The sequence below is a fragment of the Eubalaena glacialis genome, chromosome 15 (genome assembly GCF_028564815.1).
Source record: "Eubalaena glacialis isolate mEubGla1 chromosome 15, mEubGla1.1.hap2.+ XY, whole genome shotgun sequence".
Taxonomy (NCBI): domain Eukaryota; kingdom Metazoa; phylum Chordata; class Mammalia; order Artiodactyla; family Balaenidae; genus Eubalaena; species Eubalaena glacialis.
The window spans coordinates 23498782-23504283 of record NC_083730.1 but is presented as its reverse complement, the minus strand read 5'-3'; the positions used below and the strand labels follow the sequence as shown (position 1 = coordinate 23504283).

The 5502-nt window shown below is 45.2% G+C and overlaps 1 pseudogene; it reads left to right on the top strand.

Moving 5' to 3' along the window:
- Positions 1-2474: 2474 nt before the first annotated feature.
- Positions 2475-5252, top strand: LOC133075111 (protein NipSnap homolog 3A-like; annotated as a pseudogene).
- The last annotated feature ends 250 nt before the right edge of the window (positions 5253-5502 follow it).

Genomic DNA, 5502 nt, shown 5'->3' with positions numbered 1-5502 from the left:
CCTCCACGCAGGACTCCATTCTCCCAGCTGCAGATCTCTGGAGCTTGCTTGGTAGAGCAGCTGCCCTGGCTAATGATTGGATAGCAGGGTCCCCAGGTGGCTGCCTCAGACTGGAGGGGATGGGCAGAGAGAGGGCCAAGGAACATAAAGGGACAGGGAGGGGGACAATATGAGGGGTGGTCAGAGAGGGGTCGGAGGGAGAAGAAACAGAGAGCATTAGATGAGCATCGCAATTCAAATCTCTTGAGCTGGAAGACGAGCTGACCTGACTTGCAGCAAGAGAGCTGGTCCATAGGGGGACCCATCCATGAGAGAAGCCCCTGTCCCTCTATTCTCCATCCCACCTCCCACTACACCATGATATTCTCTCTTCCTGCCCTCTGCTGCCCTCAGCACCAGGCTCTAACCAACAGTTTTTCACTAGGAGAACATGGCCTTACAGCCCTACTTTTGGGGACAGGCTGTGGGAAGAGGATATTGTTGAACTCAAAATTATTCTTTGCTCGTGTTGGACTTTTAGGCATACAGGTGTGTCTGCGTTTTAAGATGCTTTGCACCCTGGGCTCCCTAAACCATGGCAGGAGTCCGGAGAGTTGGGCAGTTGCGGACATGCAAGCCAGGCATTAATAATGTAACACGTATGACAAATGTCAAAATGACAAAAATATTGGGACAAATTTAGGGGAAGCAGATGGAAAGTAAAATGATCCACGAAGGGTTGTGTTGGCAAAAGGGGCAACCTCCCGGTCACCGGTGGCCTGCTGTCAGTTTGAACCCGTGCTCGCTGGAAAGCTGGGCTGAGCCACCAAAACTCTTAATTCTATGGATTTCTCTCTTATAATGTAGGATCGTTTGAAGCAATAAGATGGTGTGAGTGAGGGGAGCATCCCTGGACTAGGTCAAAATGAAGTTTAATTTCTGGTACTGTTATATCTGGGGTTTTGACCATGGGTTACTTATTGTGTTTCCTCTCTCCTCCAGTGTTCCCATTGGAAAAGGGAAGAGAACACTTCTCTTAGTGTGCTAGAAGTTACCATTTTCTGAGCGTATTAGAGGTTAGAATGTTACGTTTCTACATTTGGTTTAGCAGGGCTCAAAGGCGAATGGCTTTCCCCCCACCTACCCCCCAAACTGCCACAATGCGATTGAAGGGTGTTTTGCTCCAGGAAAGGAAAACTGGTGTATGGAGAAGGGCTGTTTTGAGACTCGTGTCCCCCGAACAGCAGAAGGGCGGGCTGTACAGATGTGCACAAGTTATTGACAGCTGTAGCAAGAATTGGAAAGGCGGTGGGATTTTCAAACTGGCAGGAAGATAATCTCATAAAGGTTTTGAAGACTTGTCTGGTTCCCTCATAACTGTCTGCCCATCCTTGTGAATCCAGGACTGATATGGGAAGCCTCAGCCTCAGGGATTTGGATCCATCAAAGGAGATTCACAAGGGTGAGCAAGTCTTTCCAGAACGCTCGAATCCTTTGATTCCATTAGTTGTGGGCTGTAGTCACCTTTGGCTCCTCCAAAGGACCTCTGGGCATAAATCACAGGGACACAGAGTGAACCCAGTAGAAGCAGAGAGGGGAGCAAATGAAGGGAATCTTCCTGCTAATGGGTGTCCGCTTTCAGCTGGGTCTACAATGGTGGGAAGTTGAATTTTTCAGTCTTAGAGTAAGAGTGGTTGTTTTAAAGTACCCTGGAGCCTAGATAAATCTTAGAGGATAATTGATACTGTTTTCTGCAGGTCACCAAGCACCCCAGCTTTGTCCTCGAGCTCCAATAGAAAATGACTAAATCTTTAATTAAAGCCTACAGATTCTGTAGGAGGATTTTTGGGCCTCAAGAGTTGATCTGGCCCAGCATGTCACTCTGGTGGGCACCTCTCCAGTGTCTCAGAGGGATGAAAACCAATCCTCTGCTTGACTAACCCCCAGTAAAAGTTGCCCAGTGCATTCCACTGGGGGCAGTTCAAGGGCTTAGAGGACAGTTCCTTATTTTGAGCTGAAACCTGCTTCCTTGAAAATTCTGCTCACTAATCTTAGTTCTGCCCTCTGGAACTACAGGGGATAAATATAATCCCTTTTTCAGATGAAAGCTCTTCAGATAGTTGAAGCTGGTGATCACATTCCCTAAGTCTTCCTTGGAACAAGACATGCATTCCAAGTACCACATGGTATCAACCTCCCTCACCAAACATCCTACTGTGGACATCATCTGGGTTTTCAGCATTTGCATCAGTCAGACTCCAGAAAGGAAGATAGAAATACTCTCAACATTTCCAGTAGAGGGAAATTAACATAGGAGCTTTTTACATAGCTACAGAAGGACAAAGAGGGCAAAAAGGCAAATGTGAGATAACCCAGACATTCGTAATTACAGGAAGCAGCTACCATTCCTAGAGGTGGAGAATGAATGAGAGGATGTGTCCCAGAGACCAGAATCACAGAGGAGGGCCACCCAGGGGGGCCATGGCGAAGGTCCCATGGCTGTGCTGGAACCTCTGAAAGGGTGCCGTCTTACTGATGCTGGGACCGCCAAGGCTGTGTGAGCACTCTTATTGTGCTTGCAGCCAACTAAACCCCTTACTTACATAAAGCAGGTGAGGCCAAACCTGTATTTTTGAAAATGAGTGTTTGACTGAAGTTCAGGTCTTTGATGGGTCTATTTTTTTCTTTCTTTTCCTGCACACTGCCCCTTTCTTCTGATAACTGTGCCCTTCCTTTTCCCTTGGGGAAATTGCTCTCCTCCATCCACGTGACCCCAATAGTCCAGATCACAGGACAGGGGGCAATGAGACAAGATCTGAAACTTGGGCAGAGACACAGAGGGACAGATGACCAGTGGAACTGAAGCTACTGATGGTACTTCCTACAGAAGCTGTGTCTGGGTTCTCTACTGAGCTCCCTGGAGCTACTCTGACCGTGGGCCTTCCCAAGACCTGGTTGTTTGACTTTTCTGCTACTGAAAGCCCTCCCCAGTAGCCTTCCTATAAAGTCCTTTCTGGCTTTGTCAGCCAGGGTCTATTTCCATTACTTACAAAGAACCTGGAATGATATGCCGTCTTTACTTGTATTCCAAAAGGCAAGAAGATGACATTTGACTTGGTGGAGATCTAGCAAATATTGACTCTAACACCAGCCTCCATCTTTCTGTCCTCAAGTATGTTAGAAGCACAATGAATTATTGCCAACCTGGAAAGTAAATGTCTCACGGGGTATTGAAGAGGTAGATCCTTAGTGCTATAGAGTTCCAAAATCTGTGATGCAGATAAATGTACGGAAATCAGATCTGGAAAAGGATTTTGATGTGACTACTTTGATTTGGTCATATCGAAATGGGTGCATCAAAATATAAACACATCTTTTTTCATGCCCTAGCAACGTGAATAATGAATGTCGCAAAGCCTCATCTCACCCCTGAATCTGACCTTATTGCCCCTCTAAAATTCACTCAGAAGTGGGATGAAGATCAGGAAGTGAGTGTGTATGTAATTATGTTAATAGGCACTTGAGAAAAATTCTTTAAAATTAAATTGTTTCACTGGGCTGTCAAAATATCTTCAAAACTGATTGCATCAAAATATGTAGCTGATTTCTGTGTATCTATATGAGTCATTAAAAATGTGCCAAATATATGGTTTATGCAAGAAAAGCATACCCCAGCCCCCCTTACCACACAGTACGTTTCTTCAGACAGAATTGAGTTCATCAACAGCATATACATTCAGCCATTCAGCTAGTTAGGAAACTTCCTTACTTAACCGGCATTCAGTCCAAGTTTATCTATATTGTCCATAGGGGATAGCTTGACAATGGCGTCTTGAAATCTTGACCCAGGAAAGTGTTGACTTACCTTCATAGCCTCTCAACACAGAAACAAGATTCCTTTGGTAAAGCTTGCCTTATAAGAATGATATTGGCACACGTAATTATGTTTAATTATTATCTTTTAAGTATTAAAAGATATTTACTCTTTTTTTTTTATAGGCCCTCATCCTCCATCACTATATTCCCTTATTCTCATGTAATTTTTTTCATAGGACTGGTTGCTTTTTTTTTTTTTTTAATTTATTTTTATATTTTTGAACTTTATTTATTTTTGGCTGCATTGGGTCTTCATTGCTGCGCACGGGCTTTCTCCAGTTGTGCCGAGCGGGAGCCAGTCCTCACTGCAGTGCGCAGGCCTCTCACTGTGGTGGCCTCCCCCGCTGCGGAGCATGGGCTCCAGGCGCACGGGCCTCAGCAGTTGTGGCATGTAGGCTCAGTAGCTGTGGCCCACGAGCCCAGCCGCTCCGGCATGTGGGATCTTCCCGGACCAGGGATCGAACCCGTGTCCCCCGCATTGGCAGGCGGATTCCCAACCACTGTGCCGCCAGGGAAGTCCCGATATTTACTCTTTTAAAAATTAGCCCGGTCTTGATTTCCATTAGGGAAGCCGTAAAAGGAGGAGTGCCAGGAGGACCACTGACTGGCTGCCCTTCTTAGCACCCAAAGCCCTGCCACGCTTGTCCTCCAAGGTGGCCTGACTAGGGCTCTGGCCACGTGGTCACCTGCCCCTCAGATCCGTTCATCTTTTGCTATGGGGGCCCCCCGACAATATGATGGAACGTTCTATGAATTTCATAGTTATTGCCTTAAACCCTCAAAGATAAATGAGTTTCTGGAAAATATTAGGAAAACCATTCATCTTTCGACAGCTCACTCTGATTTGGTTGGATTCTGGAGTGCAGAATTTGGAGGCGTAATGGATAAAGTGTTTCATGTTTGGAAGTATGATAGTTTTGCTCCTTGAGCTGAAGTTCAGAAAGGCTCGGCCAAGAATAAGGAATGCCAAGAACAATTTCTTATTCCAGATTTGGCTCTCATTGACAAGCAAGAGTTTGAGATTATTTATGGGGTACCATAGTGCAAAATAGAAAAAAAAACCCAGAGGAGTCTATGAGCCAGTTATTTTCCAGATGAAGCCTGCTGGGCCAGCTCTGTGGGGTGATGAGTTTAAAACGGTGGTGGATGCCCATGTTGATTTAGGCTACCACAGAATTGGTTGCAGTTCTCCACCCAGAATACAGAGCACCCAGCAGAGTTTATGTTCTTTGGTGGAATGAGAGTGCAGATATTCATGCAGCTGGGGAACATCAGTCTCACGAAGATCTCACACTTGTGGTCACTGGGAAAATGTCAATTACCAAGTGTCACAGCAAAGTATGCTTCTGATTTCTATGTCATTTTTACTGTTGAAATCTTTTTCTGCTGAAATATGAAGCATTTCATTAACTGCTCTAAGATGTGTCTGCTAATGGGCTTAGATTCTCCCAAGAGAGTCTCACTTTTATTTGAAGGAGGTGGTAAATTAATTAGCTATGTCCCTTGAATTTCTGAAAACCACCTCCATACTTTGTCACTACCACTTCAGGAGATACTTCTGTTCATTTCCCCCATGGCATTTCAATATCTGTTATACATTAGAAAGAGTTGCCACTACTTCATGATCTTGGTTTTGCATATGTTTCA